At 38.1% G+C, this 22,117-nt stretch overlaps 1 protein-coding gene across 1 annotated transcript in view; it reads right to left on the bottom strand.

The window, feature by feature from the left end:
- LOC124162952 (transcriptional enhancer factor TEF-1) overlaps positions 1 to 22,117 on the bottom strand; it is a 796,250-nt gene that overhangs the window by 772,287 nt on the left and 1,846 nt on the right. The gene's annotated exons all lie outside the window — the stretch shown is intronic.

Raw genomic sequence — 22,117 nt, 5'->3', positions numbered from 1 at the left:
AGAAAGAAGATGATTTTGTCTCCTTTTCGACAAATTTTAACAAAGCTGCGATGAGGAAAAAGGCATGATCTTTCAATGCATAGCCGTGTATCCATCTCCACTTTTTTACAGTGGGTCGACATGCATTACGAGCGCTGGAGGAAAACTGATATTCCACGGAGAATATTGAATGTAACGGAATGTCATACACCGATTGAAATTAACTTTTCTCAACTTAAAATGTCGGGACTGCATTGCACCGAAAAATAGTAATCCGACTACGTGATTCGACGGTTCTCTAAAAATATAAATCTACCAACCTCAAATACGCAACCAGAAGCTATCTAAATATGATGTAAACCCTCCATCGAAGGATATTCGCAGGAAAGGTCAATTACTTTTTTTCCACACGTAGATTTATGCCAGCGTAATCTCACTTCGTTCATCGATAATATTAATCCAAAGACGGTCAAAATAAAGCGGCATGAAGAAATATCAAGGAACATACTCCTTCAAATTTCCCTTTAACCACTCCTTTGTGACCAACAAAATACCTGAGGACGCAATAATAACAAATTAGCAAGCATAGGGAAAAACTCAACAAGATACATTTGAATTAAGGTAAAGAAAGCTCAAAAAGTAGCTTAGACACTCTCCTGTGGCGAATGCGAAAATAAGTAAAGAATAAGAAAAAATCGAGCGACAATGAAAGTAACGCAAGCATGGATAAGTACGCAAAACGCACGAGAACACTCAAGGAAGAAAAAAGATGGATATAAAATGGGCGGACTCAGGTTGCGAGCGAAGCAGGAGCTTCAATAAAAGACTATAACAGTTCCTTGGAGCAAGCATCCCTCTTGAAACAAAATTACGACGAAGAAGAAAATACAAATAAAGACTCGAACAAAACAAACCCGAAGAGGAAAAGAAACCCAGAAATGTGGACGAAAATCCCCATCCCTCGTTCCCTCAATTTATCCCACAACTTCGTCGCTTTCCACACGAGAAAACACCTCCTTCCACACCCCCGCGAGAGAAAAAAAACATCATCGTCCCCACTCCAGGGTCCATCCACCGTGTGGAACTGCCACCACCACCACGGCGAATAAGTCTTAAGGGCTTCGCCGTGATAAGCCATGGAAAGAAAGAGATTGCAGAAGACGGGAGGGTATAAAAGGACTTGCCCAACTCACTATGGGTTCGGTGGGTCACGGAGATGTCGGGGGGATGAAAGAGCACAGAGCGAAGAGAAAAAAAAATATATAAGACAAGAAAGAACGAGAGAATAAATAAACAGGCGGAAAGGGGGGGAGCGGGGAAAGAAAGCTTTCACGTAGCATCTCCTGAGCTCCATACCCTCTAGTACAGCATCATCCAACTCCTCCCAACGCTCTCTTCCCCAGCCTCCGAGCGATGATAAAAAAATACTCCCGCGAATCCCCTCCCCACTTCATCGTGACACGCTTCCGACAAAGTCCCCTCACCCCTCCACCAGTTCACCCCATCCCACTTCTTCCAAACGCTACCGACCCCTTCCTCCATCGCGAACGTACTCCATTGCCTCCCCATCCTCCTACGAAAGCCTTCAACAGGTTGACTACTACGGGGGCGACGGCTTATGGCAAACGGAGAGAGAGAAAGGGGGGGGGGGGGTAAAAGATGACGGGCGTAGGAGAGAGGGGAGTGAAGTCTCCGGGACCCGTCGTCGCGCGGGAAACGATCGTCGAATGTTTTTTTTTTCTCGTTATTATCATCATCATTCCCTCCGCGTACACGAGAGCAAATGCTGCACACACATACGTATAAAACGTGTACTTATGTATACATATAGAGCCGAGTATATTCTATTGGCGAGTTTTTTTTTTATTATTTATTATCCCTCCCCTTACACATGAGCCAAAAGGGTTTATGTACGTGCATAAACGGGCGTCCCATGTACACATATACGCGAGCGTTGCCGGCAGTCCCCTCTCTCTCCACACTTCCTCTCATACCCCATTGTGCTCATCATTTCCTCGCCTCCTCATTTTTTTATACTTCGAAGAGCTCCTTTCTCCGAAACTCGTTGGAAACTAAGAACTACTACCGGTCGGGACGGAGAAATTCCGCACATGGGTGGGGGATGTAAGGGGGTGGAGAAGTCGAGTGGAGAGAGAGGAAGTTTCGGAAAGAAAAGAGACTCGAGAGGCGAAGTGGTACTCTCGTAGACGAAATATGAGAAAAGAGAATTGGACAATGTTTGAGTGAACCTCGAGTGAAAGTATGTACATCGTAAGACACAAAAGAATTACCTATATTACAATGGATGAACTGAATATATTCACATGGATGTCGTTATCATTGCTAACATGGATTACAGTCGTCAACTGCCAAGGAATATTTACCTATTTTAATTTTGAAGATAGTGCAGAGCAACTAATTGTTCCATGAATATGAAGATAGAGATCAAAGTTATTACGAACAGAAAAATACTACACGGCTTTAGATAGAACAAAAATTCTGGATAATATAATTTGTAACACAGATATGATAATAAATCGATCTGGATTCTAAATGGGTAAATAAACGTCTAAATGCATGCATAAAGATTTTCTGGGACAAGAATGACCATACCTTCTCGATTATCAACGCATACCAATCAAAGATATTTGACCTTAAAAGCTCATTTAACTAAAACCCAAGCAAGCATGATAAATAATTTTCAACTTAAAATTTAAAATGATCGAGACAATTATATTACACAAACAGATGATACGTACTGTTGAAAATCGATAAAAATGACCGATATAAATCCAATCAAATCGAAACCCATAATCATTTACGTAAATCCAGTGGCGTCTGCAATGGTTTTATCTCACTGAATAACATTCAAAATAATACTTTAAGAGTGGAAGGGAAGATCATCGGATCATTTTGGTCTGAGAACTAGATTTCACTTTGAAGGTCCTTGGCTCTGCTACCAGAAAATGAAAGACAAAATAATTTCTACCTCTTTTATCTACCATGAGAATTGATCAGTAGTTCCGAGAGGCAAGAATGATAACTATCCTTGAAATTGGAAAAAAACTACGAAATTGTTACTTGTACTTGTAAACTTAGAACACTGCGTGCGTTCACTCCCATAGTTAACACATAAATATGTTATTTTACCGTTCACATAGAATGGACCAGAATTATTATTTGTCAATACTCAACCTCAAATACCAATTTGAAATACCATTCTACACTTCAAACCTATAAAAGAATGATTAATAAACTAATTGCATTGCACTATTCCGCGAAGTAAATAAATGATGGTACGGCGGATGATTTTTTTCACTCGCTATCTGAAGGTTACCATCATAAAATAAAAATATTTTTTGCAACGTCAATCATACCAGTCATGAGCAACTGGATGCTGTGGAGCGGAAAAATAAGAGGATCAATTTGAAACTATGTAAAATATGTGAGCGGAATTCCTTAACAAGGCAAATCACATCCGCACATAGCCATATCCGTACCATGAACAAGAATAAAATTCGCATGACTTACCTTCCGCGGAGAATCAGGTTTATTTTTCCAGGGTAAGCATTCGAATGAATGTTGCAGCGGAAACACGGTAAAAAAAACACATCTACCAAATACGATAAGGCGACGATCAAAATAAAATACTTTTCCTGAGATACAAAAAATCCACGAGAGCGAGTACTTACTTTAAATTTCTGAAAACATATAAAGCCAAGAATTAAGATATCAAAACGAGTGTAAGCAATCCGATAGGATGTTATATCAGCAAATCTCAAATCTCGGAATTCTTCTTCATATAGTAGTCGACTAACACATATATCGTCTCCAAAAATATGCAAATTAGGGCATAGGTTTATATTAAATTTCAACAAGGGGCATTTAAAAGGCAAAATCAATGAAAAAAGGTAAGAACCTTAACGATGGCATTGGTTCAGATCCAAAGACATGAAAATAGATTTTTCTTCACGTGATTGTGACATCTCCCGGGTAACACCAGCTGATCATATAGCCTTAGAATTCATATTCCATCTTCTCAACAAAAATGTCTATCGCATAATCACGAGCGTAAAATAAGAATAGCTCGAATCAACTGGGAACACGGACAATGATCCTTGTACGAAAAGGAAGACGCAGCCAACCAATTTTCGAGGGAAATTAAGACTAACATTGCCGTAAATATATGAATACGGATGCAATAATCTTGTTGACACCTACATTCCCCATGTAAGCAAGGATGAAGTGATTTTCTCCCGCAAAGCCCGGTTTCAAAATTAACAAAGAATAAAGAAAATACGTATGATTTCATGAATAAACGGGATGCCTTATTTAAGATAATGTACTTAATACTATGAACACTGCCATTGTAACTCATTATAGCTTCCCGGGAAGGGTTTTTTTGTAAGCGTACCGACCCCAAGAATATTTACAATATAACGTTGTCACCTTAAGAAGCTCCAATATTTTGTGTGATAATAGTCAAGCCTCCAAATTAATATAAACATCACCATGCTAATAAAGAAAAGATATCAGGAAGGACAAATCAGCCATATTTAAAATTATCGTACCGAATTACACAACGCAAAAGATTAAAAAAATACGCTTTACACGGAAATGTTACTCAAGATGTTTCACGCTTTAAATTTTTGACTTCTGCTCATTAACGGCTCTTATTTCAACGGGATGATAACATAACCTATAGTTGCCAATAAGAATAAAACTTCTCTTAAAATAATAACGTCAGTTCAGTAATTACTGAGAGGAAAATAGAGATGAAAATAATAAAAGGGAAAATTACTAAACTACGAACAAAATCTAAAAAAAAGGGGGAAATATTAATCATCAGCACGATACAAGACTAAAATATGCAACAAGGCAGACTGAGAGCGCAGCCAACACCTTAATTTCCTCATAAATATTCTGTGAGAACTAAATTTAGGCTTAACTCTCATCTTCTTAAAGAACATCTCCTTAGCTGAAAAAATATAAAATTTGACCATCAACAGCCGTTGGTTTATTTTGCACAAATAATCTATCCTAGCCAAGAAACTTGACTATGTCCACAGACATGGAGCCCCCCAAATCATGTACTAGAATCACTTTACGCTAGATCCGAGAAAATAGTTGACAATCACCTATGCGAATACGCTTGAGATAATAGGTGATATGCATGCGGATACAAGAGTTTATTTGCTTCCCTGGTACTTATTCCCCTAGGGGTAAACCACAATCAGGTACGAAGAGAATGGTATAGAGAGAGAGAGATGAACGTTGGTATGAGTAAAAGCAGGTCACGTCTCCAACAAACCTGCACATGATTTATTGCTTAGTCGGCAGAGATGAAATCTCCCCCCCATGAGAATGTGCGGTTCGGACATCTTTTTTCTGTTTCCTATAATGCATACTTTTCCGCAATTAGTCCGGGCGCAATTAAGAGCGGCAGGAGAGAAGGGAGCGACGATATCGCACAAAGATTAAGAAATGGGGCGGAGTGAGATGCATCGGAGGAGATGAGCGCTTCCCATTTATAATCACGGACGACAAACGATCGTGCAGATAGACGCATCAATCCTTTGTGATCCCATGGGAGGGGAAGCTGATTAAAAAATATGGCTCTCGTCGAATCGAAGATGTTTTCGATGGTAACAGAAAAGCTGGACAATTATCTCATGAGACTCGAGTACAAGGAACTTGGGGAAAATGCACAAAATGAGAACGGAAGAGCAAGAGCACAAAGCATAATGACCGAATAATCAATAACCAATGGCCAGATTTTTTCCTTGACAGCTCTCCACTTCCACCGTTATCGGTCAAAAAAGAAAACTAAAATTTTGAATAAAAGCAACTGATTTGGGCGTTACTTGGTGGAACGATGAGATATTCATGGTGAAACAAAAACCAAGTACTGTTCCACAAACTTTTATTCGCTGCCGACAAGTTTCAACGGCTCTGGCGTCATTATCGAGACAAAACGTTTGTCTTGATAATGACGTTATAGCCGTTTAAACTAGTCGACAGCAAATAAACGTTTGTGGAACAGTACTTGGTTTTTGTTTCACCATGAATATCTCATCGTTCCACCAAGTAACGCCCAAATCAGTTGCTTTTATTCAAAATCTTAGTTTTCTTTTTTGACCAATAACGGTGGAAGTGGAGAGCTGTCGTGGAAAAATCTGATCATTGGTTACTGCCTCACCATGAATATAAGATTTTGTTTTTTCTCGGCGAACTATATTAATAAATAATTCTCGGGATTCTAGCCGAGGAAGAGAAACAATAAAAAATGAAATAATTATTCCCTTACTCGGCTAGAATCCCGATAATTATTTATTAATTAAAAAATACAACTTCTCAGGGCTCCGTAAAAAAATTAACTACCAATAATTGGTTACTGCCAGCATTATAAAGCCATCTCAAATTCTTATGGAACTCATAAATTTTCCAAAATGACTAATTGGTGCAGAAATTTCCTTTATGAGCAATACATCTCGGAGGTACTTATAAAAGTGGTAAACCGTGAAAGCCTCAATTATTACATCCAAAAAAAGGTAAATATGAGGATTTGGTGATCATCAAAATTATCTTTTCTAAGTTGTTGATAGTACGAGGCAATATTACCAGAGAGGGCTCGTACACAATTTTTTCTTTGTGCCTATTGTGATAGAGGATGAAAAATAAATACATCGTCGATTCGTCGCCGTCTTCTAGAGCTATTCGCAAATAAAAATCGATGGCCATGACCATTTCGTAGGTAGATTATAATGTCACCTGCTCCTACTAAGCGGGTCACCGCCTCTTAGCTACTCATCCCCTCCCTGCTTCGATTTCGCAAGGTTCGCTGTAGTTACAATCTTGTCAGCGATTCCTTTCCTTACGGTCCGGTTCTCCTTGAAAGAGTTAATGAGCCGGAACTCTAATATCATTACAAGTTAATGAAATGAAGGCGGAAACTTAAATTTAAAAAAATTTAAATTTAAGATAGAATGGCTGAACAAGGGACATTTTTTTCGCCGTAACTTATTTTCACTTCCATCTATCGAATTCATTTAATGATAGGCGATATCGCGTCCGAGTAAACGACCCCATTGCATCTCCTTCACTAAGTGGAAGGTTCCCAGTCCTGAGGGCTGCTTCCACTCAAATTCCACCATGAATAAACTCCTTAGGGATTATAATTTCACTCATAAAGCTATGGTAACTCAAAAAATAAATACTCTGCCTTGTAAAAAAAGGAGAGCCTGTAAAGTTTGTGATATTAAGTGAACGCAAAGAACTAAACACACCAGAAGAACTCACTGGTTCCCTTTCATACATGACATAATCCAGGGGAAAAGAAGACGTAAAGGATCTTTTTTCACATAATTTAGGAAGCAGTTTACTAAGAACATCTTTTTAATTTCCCGATGAAGATTCAAGTAACCTTAAGTGCGCAAATCCCTCAATAAACCTGACGTCTAGTTTGCACAGGTGAGGAAGGAACTCAACCCGAACTAGACCACGAGCGCTTGAATTTCGCACAGTCAGTGTAGGAGGGCTTACCTTCCCCGAGCCAAACTCCGAAACCATAGACTGATTTTACAGTTAACGACTAACTCAAAATTGATATCTTTCTATGAATTCCATCAAATCCGGTTGAAAATTCAATGCTGGATACTGCTCACGTGGTTTTCAGGTTTCCGCCCGAAAACCGCGAGAGCATTCACTACTCATAGCGGAAGCTTCCGCAAGTACGATGCAGAACAATTTCCAGTTAAGGATAATAGTACACACAACCACAATTTACTTTGAACTTCTTATTTAATATGCTGCAAACGATCCGAACAAAATATTTATTCAAAAAGCAGATGAAGCAAAAAATCGCGTAACTCTGTTGTATCACCAATTGCAAAAATGGTACTTAGGGCAATTAATAACACGGAGACGAGAATTCTCTTCTCTGGCGGTACAAACCTTATCAACGTAAAATGGAAAAAAATCCAAATTAGAACATACTGAATTGAGGAAAAGACTTTGCAGTAAATAATTAACGGCGGAAATGGAGAAGTTAGTGGGATACTCATTATTTTCACTCACCGAAAGATGTTTTGGCTGGCTATGTACCAACGTTTGTTGGTTCTGTTGAAGTTCTACACGAAGGCGAGAAACCTACCTCAATTGGTTCTTTCCATTCATGCGACTCACGCGACGACTAGTGTCGACTCACGGTAACTGTTTGTAACTCTCCAATTCCTGTGCGTAATCGTTTGTTGACTTGTGTCACAACAGTCGGCGACACACATAGAATGAAACACGAAAACAGCAACACAAGTTGACTTGTGTCGACGTGTGTCAATGAATGGAAAGCACCCAATGAGGGACGACCGTAATCACCTTGAATGAAGTCACCTTGCCAACCAATCAAAATAACTAGCTACCAAATCAATAAACGTAGGTATCCGTAACTAAAAGCGAGGTAGATACTTTTTCATTATATCCTTCTTTAAATTTTTGCAACCTATGCTTGACAATTTGAAAATCCCTTTGATTCTTTAGAATCGAGACCTATTCATTGGCTTAACAGTACCTACCTCCAAAATCTACAAGAGAAATCATCACGGTGCAAGTAAGCAAAGTATATGCTACGGTGGCTACGGTACACAAAATTTCAAAGAAATGATACATTTCATAAAACTCATTCAAGGAACTACCGGCGGAATACGCAGCAGCACACCTTTACAGAGTTATCCTAAAATCCGAGTTCGATTCGCAGCTAATACTAATTATTTTTTTGCTCCGGAATTTTCGCAAATCAAATTAATTTCTGACGCAATAATCTTGGGAATATTACTTACGATAAAAAAATAACAGCAGAACAAGGAAATCGGATAATCAAAATCATTTACAGTTGGAGATATTTTCATTTATTTTAATATAAATCAATAGAATTCCGATCATATTTTCATTCTCATCATTCTTTATAATGTTCCATGAGTTGCGGTGACTAAAACATTAAAAATTGGAGAAAAATTTATTGATAACATGAAGACTATTTAAGAAATCGACCGACAAACAAAACACCTTGGAGACGAAAAAATGGCTTAGCAGGAGAGGAGGCCATACATGCTGACCCAGGAACAACACTCAACCCATAAATACGTACAGTGAAAAACCTATTTTAAAAAATATGAAGAAAAAATATGAGGGAAAATGATTTGCTTCCGTCAACCTGTCGGAAGAATGAATCTCAGGATTTCCTCAAAATGAACTCCAAAAGTTGCTTCTGTCTCCACGAGCTTCGATCATCGACCGACGGCAATAGCAATGAATAAATTACGACCGATGTTCAGGAGTTAAGGCCTTTTGCCTTACAGCGAAATTTGAAAACTGGTTTAACACGACAATGACACCGCCTATGACAAAAGAGTCGACAGATATGATCCGGTAAGTAGCTGGAAAAATGTTTTGAGGGGACTCACCCTAAGATGGATAAATTTTGGGGGGGTTTCAGAGGGAGGGTTTACTGGGGAAGACTGTATTCTGCTAGCATATCGGAGGGGGGGATGGTCTTGAACCCCTAGACACACACTCCAACTCGCTACGGTCTTAGTAAGTGTCCTTCGAGAAAGGAACGAGGTCTGCAAGATGGAAGACAGCGCCCTCCCAGCAGCCTCACGACGAAACCAACATCACGCGGGGCGCCACTGTACGGCAGAAACCACACGAGTGCAAGGGAGGTTTGCATATCCGGAAAGGACTTGTCATTACCGAAATGAACGCCATTGAGCCACCGTGTCTGCAGGGTTTGAGACTTTCAAAAGTCTATTCAACGTCCAACCATCCGCAGGAGCCACGGAATAAGATTTATATGGGAGTCAACCAGCTTTTCGGTCCTGTATTGGTTGTATTTGATATTATACGGAGAGCTTCGTTAAAAACAGATTTGTATTGCGACATAAGGCAATTTGATACTCTTCCGAAAGGAATATTAAGTTGGTAAGAAGTAAGAAAGGAAGTTAACCAACCTGTTGACCGCGAAAATGAGGCCTAAAATCAACGGAATTGTAAGCTTGTAAAAACTAGTGAATGAAATGTTTTATATACGCCACAGCATACGGACAGACATGGATACTAATGGTCAGGTGCCATCGAAATTTATACACTTTTTTGAGATTAAAATTCCTTTTTTTTCGAGTTTGAACTTGGGAATCGATGGTCCGCGGCCAATTCTCCCCCGGGTATGAGAGATTTAATTGAGAATACTGAAGTCGCAGCAACTGAGGGCCAATTGAAATTCTAAGGACTACAACATTAAATTCTAGAGAAGAAAACTGAGAAAAACATACATTTTTCAAATGATATGTGGTTAAACTGTGGGAAGAGACAGAAAATATTACATCAAAAAATCATTACATCTCTAAAAAGTTAAAATTTGGCTCAATACGGAAAATAAATTGAGATGTTAAAAAAACGGGTCAAATGAAAATATGTGAACACAGGCGTAATATGAGGCATTCAATAGCGGAAATTTGAACGACACTGAAGGGTGTAATCCACAAGGATAAAAAGTGTAAGGCTTCCCTAAATCGATCAGAGGAAGGAAAAATCAGTTCTGTTTCAAATAGCTTTCAAATAACTATTTTTTTCGTTGAATTGCGACTGTTAATTGATGTGTGGTAGCTGCCGGAACGCACTTACGAAGCAATTAATTTTTTTCAAAAAACTAATTGTTAGCATAAATTTTAGAAGATACTAAATTAAAATACCCGTAATAAAGGAAATAAAGCAACAAAATATGTTTAATAATCCAATTGGTGAATTCAGAACCTACATAACTACGAAATATACAGTGTAATTTAGTAAAAGACGTTGGCACCACTACTGGAAGAGTTGAGTTGATTCACGCCACTACATAACCACGAGAAATAGAATTTAATGGCAGCGGAATACACAGCAGTATATCCATTACTAATTCTTCTTCCATTTAATCAAATTATAAGAAATAAGATCATACTTGAGGAAGGGAAATAAGGCTTTTATATCGTTACTCATTCACCAGCAGCTTCCGACCGGGCTATTTCTCATACAGCAAGAGGTAAACACCAGCAAACAGAGAAACAGTTACCCTCTCAGTAAGCTTTGCGAGGGACGGGAAAGCTGTAGCTCACCTTCATAAAACGATATGGCTATCAACGAACCGCTCCCGTATGATGTATACTAAAATGAGGAACAGTTAACCTAAAATTTGAGGGCAGTGCTCTTAATAAATTTTATACAAAACCATATTACTTTCTCAATAGAAGTACCGGGTAAATACGCAAACACTTTTAAACGTAAGCTGAAGATCAATTTTTTATTAAATTTGAATTATAAAGCGGTTTCCAGGGAAGAATACAAAAACAGGATGATACACCACAAAATGAGACGGATCACAATGATTTAAAGCTTAGAAGATAATAACGAACGAAAGATTCGTTCAGCTAAAACATTGGTGGCAAATGAGCTTGAGCATAAGGAAAATAATTCAATAACGGGAGCCAAAATAACTGCTAATGACGAAAAATGAACTTCCACTAAGCTGCATCATACTAATCACTGTTTTTAAAATTATTTCGCATAACTTTGGAATGAACGTGACGCTCCATTTATAAGGCAGAGGCTTAACTATAGGGGGATAGGTCCCTCGCAAAGCCTCAGAGAAAAAATATTATAAAGCTATTGCCTAGTTTTGATGTATAATAACTGCATCTACTTAAAATTAAATTGAAAGTACCAAAATTATGTAAAATGCATTTTCAGGCAAGTCATTTTTCAAAAGTTTTCTCGGACCCCGATTGCTTGGGGTGGGGGGAGTCGCCCCCTAGGCCCCTCATCCCCCCAAATCATATTCCTAGTTACGCCACTGTCATAAGGAGTACGTTGAAAACTGCAAAGATCAAATGCGACAAGTTGAATATCGTACTTCGTCATCTGAAAATATCATTTTCCTCAACATGAAATTCATAAGTAACAACATGGAAATATACCAGGTATGTGTAATTTTTTAATCAGGCAAATAAAATATGTTATGAGACAAAGGTGTCACCGTCAAGATCTTGAGGATGATTCACCGCGGCAATGTGAATCGTTCAACAACTTAATTCAGTCACGAAGTTCAACTAAGTTCTTATCACTCCAGCCCGCCGTCACAATTACAACCGTCATCCACATCGTGAGATAAGGTCCAAAACATGTAAAATTTAACGACAGCAATATTTAACGCGGACGATTTCATACAACATTCACTGAGTACAGCCACGTTTCTACGGGACAGCGCATTTTTATCGGGTAAATAGAAATTTAAAAATTCACCGAGCCTTCCAGGTTTTCCATGGATACTATGCGCCCAAATCATGAGATTTTTTTACGGATCATTGGTCAAGGGGAAGAAATAACTAACCGAATGAGCAGTTTTGTAGTAATTTCAATACTTTAAAAAGCATCTTGCGATATCAGAAAATCTACACATGCTAGTAAATTAGATGAAGTTCAATAAGCAGTCCGCACAATTCAGAAAAGTTCAGCTCACATATAAATACACGAGTAAAACTTGGAACGGGGGCTCCAATGAAAGAATTGAGATATCGGACAAAATTAAAGCAGGACTGTAAAAACTAAATAATTTATTTTTTTCCAAAAATAACACGTACAGAAAAAATTTGACAACATAATTTCATAAATACTCACAAGGGCACGGCTATCATTATAAATAATAATATAATGAGAGTACACATTTCGATTAAAGATCCGAACATAAATTTAATTAATATTAAAATTGAATATTAAATACAATCCTTCCGTGAACCATATGGATTATTACGAAGTGAACGATTAAATAAATAAATTACCACCCCATAGATAAGTTAGAATAAAATAAAGAAAAAAGCCACCCCCGAGTGCGACCCTTGTTGAACGGGTTGAAGATTAGTATTTTCTTTCAATCTTAGTATTTGAATTTCGAAAGTTAATGGAGCATTAATTTTAAGTGGAAAAAATGTAACTGTGCTTAAAAATGAAATCATGGATTCGTATTTTTTCGTTCAAAATCCAATTACTCCAGGAAACACGACGAATTCCCAGATTTTTTCAGAAGACCAAACTTTCATTTTTCCAGGTTAGTGGACGCCCTGCTTTAACGCTATCGTCCAAATAAAACACTCTCGTCTCAAAAACTAAGATATAAAACGCCTTGTACTTAATACATATCACATTCAAGTATATTTTCATTTTTTCGCGACAATCGCATCTCCTTATGTTAGGTTAGATAAAAGTCTACATAAAACATATTCTCTCAGATTTAACTTATTCTGGAATACAACCTGAAGCTAATAGGGTAGTTTCCTTCATCAAAGAATACGAAAGGCATTGATTGCGATTCGTTACCCACCATTAGTGTATTCATAATGTACAAATTATTTGGTTTTAAATACCGGTTTAGACGAATGGCAATGGTCAATTTTATCCTCATTTGAAAAAGGCCAGGTTGGCGCCCATGCGATGCCACTCCACGTGACGTCACAGGGACCTAGTTTCTATACGAGTATATAGGAGTTTTGCATCGTCTGAGATTACCAATACATACATGAGGCACAGAGCTCAGGGAAACATGCCTTAATAATCACCTATATAAAACTGGCTAAGGTCGTAAAGTTTTCTTTGTTTGATAAGGTATTATTTAATAAGGTAAATCCTTATTTAAGCCAAGCGCTACCAGCTAGCAGGGTACTCTGCTACCTGCCAGCATCCTGCGTCGTATCAGCGCTTCAAGCCTCGCCCCAAGGTCACCTCACTTGCGGCAGCGGGAACCAGAACGACGTCACACGGAGTATTCCCAGCATTCATATTTAGCCGTCGCGCTTTCGCGCGCTTGAAATTTTTCACTTTTCATTTAATCGCGAAAAATAAATATCGTCATTTAAAAATCAAAAAGCGCGAAATACGTACTCCAGGAGTAATAATCTTTCGATTTAGGCAATAAAAAAATAAAAGGAAACCACTCTCTTTCCATGTCAATGTGTCAAGCAATGGAATAACAGTAGAGATAAGTCAGAAAAAAAATTTAAAAGCAACACCAGGTTTGAATAAATGACAGATTTCATCATTTTAATGTCAAATATGCTTTTCTGAAACTTCATTATCTTCGCGAGCATGAGTGGACGGCTCTAACTCCAGAATTATCACCTCGAATGCAAACAAAGTGTCGCGAATGTGATAGTCCCCGATCCCCTCAATTTCTCCGCAGATTCCCAATGCGTCACCGCGGTTTTCAAAATAGGAAGAGTGGGTCCTTGGGAAGGCGTATATGAGAGACGGGGGCCGAGAAGCGATCGACGGAGACCAGGGAAGCCCGAATCTAAGCAATTACGATAATGAAAACATGCTAAACACATAAGAATGCGAGGTATTTTTCAACGAACAGGTGAATTCGTAGTATGCTCTCTATGCATCCATAAATATAAATAGGAATGTGCAGGGTAGGATATAACTGTTATATACTTTGGCTTTGCTTTAACTGAACAAAACCCATCTATTAATGGCATCAACTAAAACTGCAAAGCCATTTACTAAAAACTACAATTAACAGAAAATATAATTAAAAATGGAACCACTGGAATAATTTATAATGGACATATTTATTAAAGAGTGTGAAAGTAAAACACAAAACCATAAGTACTCATGTACTCAATTTTCTCATTAGTTGATATAACTTTATTTCGTTCACAAGCTATAGGAAGAGTTACATAAATTGAATTAACGTCACGATATCAAGCATACAGACTAAACCATTGGAAGCTAGCTTTAAAAAAGAAACATGATGTTGAAATAGAGTGGAAATACATGAAATATCACTGAATTAAAACAATCAGATTTTGAGATATCGGTGATTTATTTTATTATGCTTTGTTACCTCCCTGATCGAAGACACCCTTCTACCGCGATCTCACCCCTACGAGCGTAAAAGACGGGATCTAAATTAGGATTAGGGCCAGGGGTAGTTGAGGGAGAGGGGTAATAGGGGTGGATAAAACCCTAAGAGAGAGCGAGAGAGAGGAGGAGAGAATGGAAGCGAGGGAAGGTGGGAGAAAAGGGGAGCTAGGATTCGAAGGCTTCATCTACTGGGGAGCATTACCCACTCGTCGTCGCCGCCGTGGACCGAAATAAACCAGGGGCCCGCTGAGTCCCCCCTTCGGCTAAAGATAGAGGCGAGACGCCGCCTCCCCAACTTCCCCCGCAAGAGGACGCCTCAGACGGTAACCGCCTCCAAACTCGCCACTATATCGCGGTGCCACTGGAGGTTGCCTCTAAACCACGGACTGGAATAAAAAACTTTAATGATAAAGGTGGATTTACATGGAGTATTTCGCGAATCACCCCACACTGTCCACCCCCCCTCAATTGGACTTTTCAATTCACAATTAGGGATACTCCGTTTCATTCTATCCATGATTCCTATTCCCTAACTCGATTTCCCCCGCTTACCTAACAAACTTCTCTCTAACGCGGTTCATAGCCTCCCATCTCCATTCATTACGCGATCCATCGAAACTCTTTGTCAACTCCGTATCTCACCTAGAATTATCCTCTCTCGGTCCATTATGTACAGCACTTCGTCCTTGCTCATACACTCACAATCAGTCCACATCACCTTCTCCATTATACCCAAGAACCACATATAGAATGCCAACAATCTTTTACTGATACCTTTCCTCAGCGACCACGTTTCCGCGCCGTTAAGCTCTGCACTATAAAATACTCCTCATTAACCTTTTCTTATAAATCTTACAAAATGATTCTCATATCAGCTCCTTTCCATTTATCAATGCCTCTTTTGCTTACGCAATTCACTTCCAGATGTATTCACGGGGAATCAAAAACTGTATGACAGAGAGTGCAGATTGAAATACTTAGGGCTGTTAAACATGTTTGGGTAAGCAATAGCCCACCGTTTAATGCAATGACGTGAACAAATATAGGTTGCCGAGACAGAATACACCTTTTGTTAGGCATGGAACCACTTGCAAGGCTACTATCTTGCCGAAGACTCTCTTTTTCAATGAAATTAATACAGAAAATACTATAATAACAACCCCGAGCTCGAGATATATTTTCATCGTTATAATTTATATATTATTTTCCTTATTCATGTGTTTTAAACTTATCATCACTCTCTCGTATCGATTTCAACAATGCATTTTAATAAATTAATGTAAGCGGTTGAATTTAAGCTATTCGGCGAATAAAATATTCATCGTGTCATTTTCTTGCATTTATTAATTTTAACTAGAGTTACTTTCCAAGTGACTAGGAAAGTGATGAATACACACTGAGATTAAAATTTGATAATATTTTGAATCTCTTATTTTGTATTTTACTCGTTTATAAACTTAGTTAATTAATGTATTTGATATTTAATGACGGATATGTACCGCATGATATGAAGACAAGCATCTCACTGTCTTGGCATGAAGTTCTGGGTGAGTGATTTATAGCAACTTATCGTCAGGAATTCACATTTTATTTCGGAATTGAGACTTATGAAAGCCCTAACGAGGAATGACAGAAAACCCTTTCCATCTTTCAAAAGTTTAATCCTAAGATTCTAAATTCGTAAAAATTAGAGCTTTAGGCCAGTTAAACGTATTACACAATCAAAAAGATGTTTTAGGATGAATGACCTCCATATATTTGGCAGATTTATTTTGAAACGCAAACAAAAATGTTATTCAATGAAGTATTCTAGCTATTTTTTCCTGGTCGTCAAGGAGCTTCTGAGAGGATCGTTATGTAAGAGTTTAAAGAAAAGGTTAGTGAAGAGTTTGATTTGGAGTGTAGCTCTCAACGGTGCGGAAACGTGGACTCTGAGGAAAGAAGACGAGAGAAGATTGGAGGCATTCGAGATGTGGGTATGGAGAAGAATGGAGAGGGTGAAATGGACGGAGAGGAAAAGGAACGACGAAGTTATGGACATGGTGGGTGAGGAGATGCAGCTTTTAGATGAGATACGGAGGAGACAGAAGGTGTGGATGGAGTTAGTGCTTATCGGGGAGGGGATATTGAAAATGGTGTTAGAGGGTAGAATGCTAGGGAAACGAGGGAGGGGAAGGAAAAGAATAGGATTTTTAGATAGATTGAAAGGGATTAGGCCTTACAGTGAATTAAAGAGGGCAGTGCTGGAAGGAAAGGGAGGCTTCCAGATCACTTCTTGAACACTCCATGGATACCTACCTTAATCGGTAGAATACTATCATAATAATAATTATCATTCTTTAAGTACACAGACTGACGGTTAGTAATAGATGGAAATGACAATTTGCTTGTGACTACATCTTGATGGAACAGGTGCCTTCTGATCGGGTGGAATCCATGCCATGTCGCCATTTAATCACATAATTTCAAGTTTTACGTCAACTTTACAACTACCAAATAATATACTATACGTGAAGGTAGCAATATGATATGAAAAACTACCAAAATACGTCCGAATTAATTGTTTTGTTAAGATTCGACTGAAAGGTACGTGGTTCCAAGCATGAGCAGTAGGTGTTCACAAACTTGAGCAGGTGGAGCATTTAACTTTTCGAGTTACAGGAAAAATGACATCCCAGTAGGGATATCAGAAGATAACCACGTTCGCAAAGGATGCGTAATTATATACGTGGAAATTAAGGAAAACGGGAAAATTTTCGAGGCGTTTATGGTGTGGGCAGGGAGGAAAATGAAGAAGAGCTTGAAGGAGAGAGCAAGCAGCGAGGAAGTTCTCGCTGTTATGATCGAATAAAGGAATTGCTAAAGGAAATAAAGAGGCTTTTAATAATTTAAGGAAATAATTTGCTAAAATAAATAAATACCCATGAGAGATAATTTAATAGCAAAAATGTCTTCACAAACTTCCGACTAAATAATAGCCTGACCAAATTAGGAGCTTTATAAATTGGGGAAAAGGGTTTTCACAGCATGGAAGGACCAAAGATAAAAAATCTAGGTAGTGAAAATCTTTGTCCAGAAAATTTTCTATCGAATTATGTGATACAAAAATACAATTGAAACATCCTTCAGATATCATAAATACACTTCTAATATCATGCGGTTTTGAACGTGAAGATATTATCAGGGTTACTCTAAATATTCTTATATCATTGACAGATCCCGTGAAATTAATTAATAGCCATTCTCCAGACACAGAATCGGCATTCACGTCGATATTTCTAACATTAAATTCAAATAATAACTCAAATTTGAGGCAAGTAAAAGTATTCATGGTAAAGACTCATCACAAACTATTAAAATAAGCAGAAAAACCATGATTTGTCGGTGATCTTAACGCATGAATTCGGTAGATGCTTACCATACTGCTGGAAGCAGATACTCGAACAGTTTTTAGCTAGATAAAAAAAGGCTTTTTCAAGATGCTACCCTTGAAACGAAAGTAGAATGTATAGGATGAGAAAGAACTGGGGGAGCAGTCAATACGTCCCATTTTAGCATAGACGGAGTAAAACAATGGAGCAATACCAACACGGCCAGATAAGGTCGCTATTGGAAGGAAGGTTTCAAAACCATCATCATCTTACCCATAACTCGATTTTCTGAGGATTAAATGTACAAATACTCAATTAGGTTTAATTAATTAGCCATTAGTAATCCAAAAATTAAGAATCAATTATCCCTTCCTTATTAGCCGGTCTCAGTGGTGCCGGCAATTCTAGATGTCTCGGACTCGAGTTGTACTTAGACCTTTCTCGTTGCAAGTAATGGGTATTTGTAACATCAAAATTTAGTTTACATCATCATCTACATACACACACTGGGTTTTTACTCGATTCCCCAATTCAAGATCAACGACAAAAATCATTCATTCCCCGACTATTTCGCACTCTCCTTTCAATTGTTACATAATAGTTTTGAAAAGCAAGCGACAATAAAGTACAAAATCCCATTTGAAATGCATGTAAATACTTTTAAATAAAATTAATGTATTTCATCCCTTTTTTTCCATGTCAAAGACCTTAAACCACAGCCAGCCGACACCATGGCGGATCATCTGATTCGCGGCCATAGCATTCCCTGATCTGTGAGAATCCTCACAACGTACAAACCATATTATATGATGAAAAGTAAATAAATGTTTGCAATTCCACATAAATATTTGATGTACGACCCAGGTTTTGAGGTGGCACGCCATCGTCGAAACCTAGGTCGTACATTAAATATTTGTGAGGAATTACAACTTTTTCCTTACTTTTCACTATGTCAAATAGATTCCATAAAGTCACGCCTGAAACAACTAATTAAAAGATACTATAGTTATAATGGAACGAAAATATTATGGGTTGCGATTGCTAAAATGTTTCCCAGAAGTAAATTATAATTGAGGAGTGATGTTACCCAGAAATAAATTATAATTGAGGAGTTGAGAAGCCAAGGAATACAAATGATTTTTTTTCTCGACAGAGTTAAGTAAAGTTAATTGTTAGAAGAAATACACAAAAACTTGGTTGCCAAGAAATACTAGTGAGTCTCTGTTCTATGCTGATATCGTATGGAAAATCAAATACACTACTAAACATCTAATTGGTCTCGTTTGTTTTCTATAAAAAATTTCTGTACATAACTCTGTTTAGAAAACAAAATCACTTGTACCCCTTCGCTTCTCACCCACTCAATCGATATTACTATGTTGAAACATTATTATGTAAGATTCATAGGCGGATTCGGGGGGGGGGGGGTGGGGGGGGGGGTGAGAAACTTAAAAAATAGACAACATTTTCTACGGTTATCATTATGTTCGTTTTGTTTTGTGTATTACGGAGAACCAATCATTTAATTTCATATTAATAACTTCCATATTAAAATAAAGTGAATATTTCGTTAAGTAATTGCTGTATCTTGTTTTAATCTCTAGTTTGAGGATATCGTTTCACTGTCAGACCCTTGTGTGATCCATAAAAAATCCTGGATCAGCCCCTAGTAAGATTAATACCTAGCACATTGATCTCACAATATCAAAGTTAAAAAAAACAAAGTGAAATAAAAATTTGAGACACAAGTTTTTTTAATAAGTTGCCCAATGCAACTAATTACCACTCAAAATACTTACTACAAAATTACTACTACTATTACTACTAAAAAATGCAGATAGGAACTTATGAACTATTCAAACCAACATTCAGATTGAATCAATCAAGTGAGCGAGAGTGATGCTCTTCTAAGTACAAATGCATCTATATTCAACGCCAATCAAATACGAGAGAGGATTACTACCTAAAGTGACTCTATTGAGGTGTTGCCTTCGCATCAGAAAAAAAATATTTTAGCTATTATTTCATCACATACAATAATAATATCATCTTCAACACGCATCTCCTTCATGCGACATCATCAACAGTCAGAACGACTATCCGACGATCGGTTGGACGCAACTCCCCATTCAATCCTATCAAGTAGTCTTTTAACACATAATTCTTCCGTTATACATCCTTCATCACCGGCTTCATATCTCCATACGAGGCCGTCCCTTCCCCTCCACCTGTCCTTCAACGATTCTTTTCATTCGTTTTGCTACGCGTAATTCAGTGTTTCAAAACGGTCAACGAAACTGATGAACCAAGTTGGATATTGTTGACAGGAAATTTCAACGCATGCCTCCTTCCTGCCAAAACTGTGAGGTGGGAGAGCGAAGTTTTGTTCATAATCGCTCGAGAAAAGTGATGAAAGAAAAGTAAGGGTGCCATCAGATTGAAACAGCGACAAAAAAGTAGCCACCGATCTACGACGGTGTGCATACAGCACTGAAAACAGATCTGCAAGGTCCCCTTCAAAAGACCAGCATGATGACGCGGATGTGTACGTGCTGCCGGACTTAAATGACGTGGTGGTCCAGCCCATCCGGAACCCTCATGTCTGCAGGTGATCCTATCCCATGGGCTGAAGCGAACATAACGCCAAGGGAAAAAAGATGTTGGAAGAGGGTTGAGAGAATTACAACCAAAAAATTATCAGAACTCCTAATCCCAATCGGATTGAGGTGATTGCTTGAATTGTTTTCCATTTTCACAAATATTGACATGAATAAGGTTAACACGTAAAATATTAACGCTATACACAATATCGCGAAATTAATTTGGAGAAAAATTCGTTCTTTCACCGATGATAACAGAAAAAAGTCACCTTTTTTTCTATCATTATCGATGGAAGTCGTGGAACATATCGAATCATAAAAAAGTATCGCATTGCGCACTAATTTTATAGTAAAAGCATTCTACACGTGTTTCGATTGTTACACAGTCATTCCGAATCACTCCAAAAGTACAAGACGATTATGAAATATAGTGGGTTACAGCTGGGAGAAAAAAAAACTACTTCATAATCTAAATCACATAAAGTTAGATCGTTAATAGACACACCATGGATAAATCAAGAGGAGTCGTAGATGGTTCAAGAGATACGATGAAACACTAGAAGTGGATGACTTTCACAAATAAACACCACAATTTAGAGAGAAAACTTCCCCACAACACATAACTTTTGGTGAAAAGGCGCATACGTTCGCACAACACGGGAAAAGAAAATGATGAAAGAAACAGTAATGACGATTCCTTTTCGTCAAATCTAAAACCTGAAAGGTTTCTGGCCAACGCATGGCGGTAATGTACCAGCATTGTGTCATCAACTGACCAGTGTAGAATGTGATAATGCTACGTCCTAACGTATCGTAATCCGCGCTTGAAAGTACCACAAGCAAGCGCCTAGACGCACGGCCGTAATTACTATCTGGGTACAGCGAACTCATTCATATTTTTCAGAAAGTAAGACGGATTCAGGAGGCATTGCGACCGGAATGTGCCGTCGACTATACAAGGTACCATAGCGAACGATTAGAGATCAGAGCCTTCGCAAAAAAAATCCCAGAAGAAAAAAACATGCAATGCAGATGCGTAGCGAGGAGGTGGGTCCGAGGGGTCCAGATCCTCCTCCACCCCCCCGAAATATAAAAATACAATTATTTTACTTCATAAAAGAAAACAAAACATTGAAAAATCATGTATTACGATAATCATTATTTTTTTGAAAAATGAAGTTTTTTCGATTATGAAAAGTGTTAAAATTACTTTTTAACCCT

Source organism: Ischnura elegans, chromosome 7 (genome assembly GCF_921293095.1).
Source record: "Ischnura elegans chromosome 7, ioIscEleg1.1, whole genome shotgun sequence".
Taxonomy (NCBI): Eukaryota; Metazoa; Arthropoda; class Insecta; order Odonata; family Coenagrionidae; genus Ischnura; species Ischnura elegans.
The sequence above is the reverse complement of the archived record's forward strand: the minus strand, read 5'-3'. Positions and strand labels throughout refer to the sequence as shown.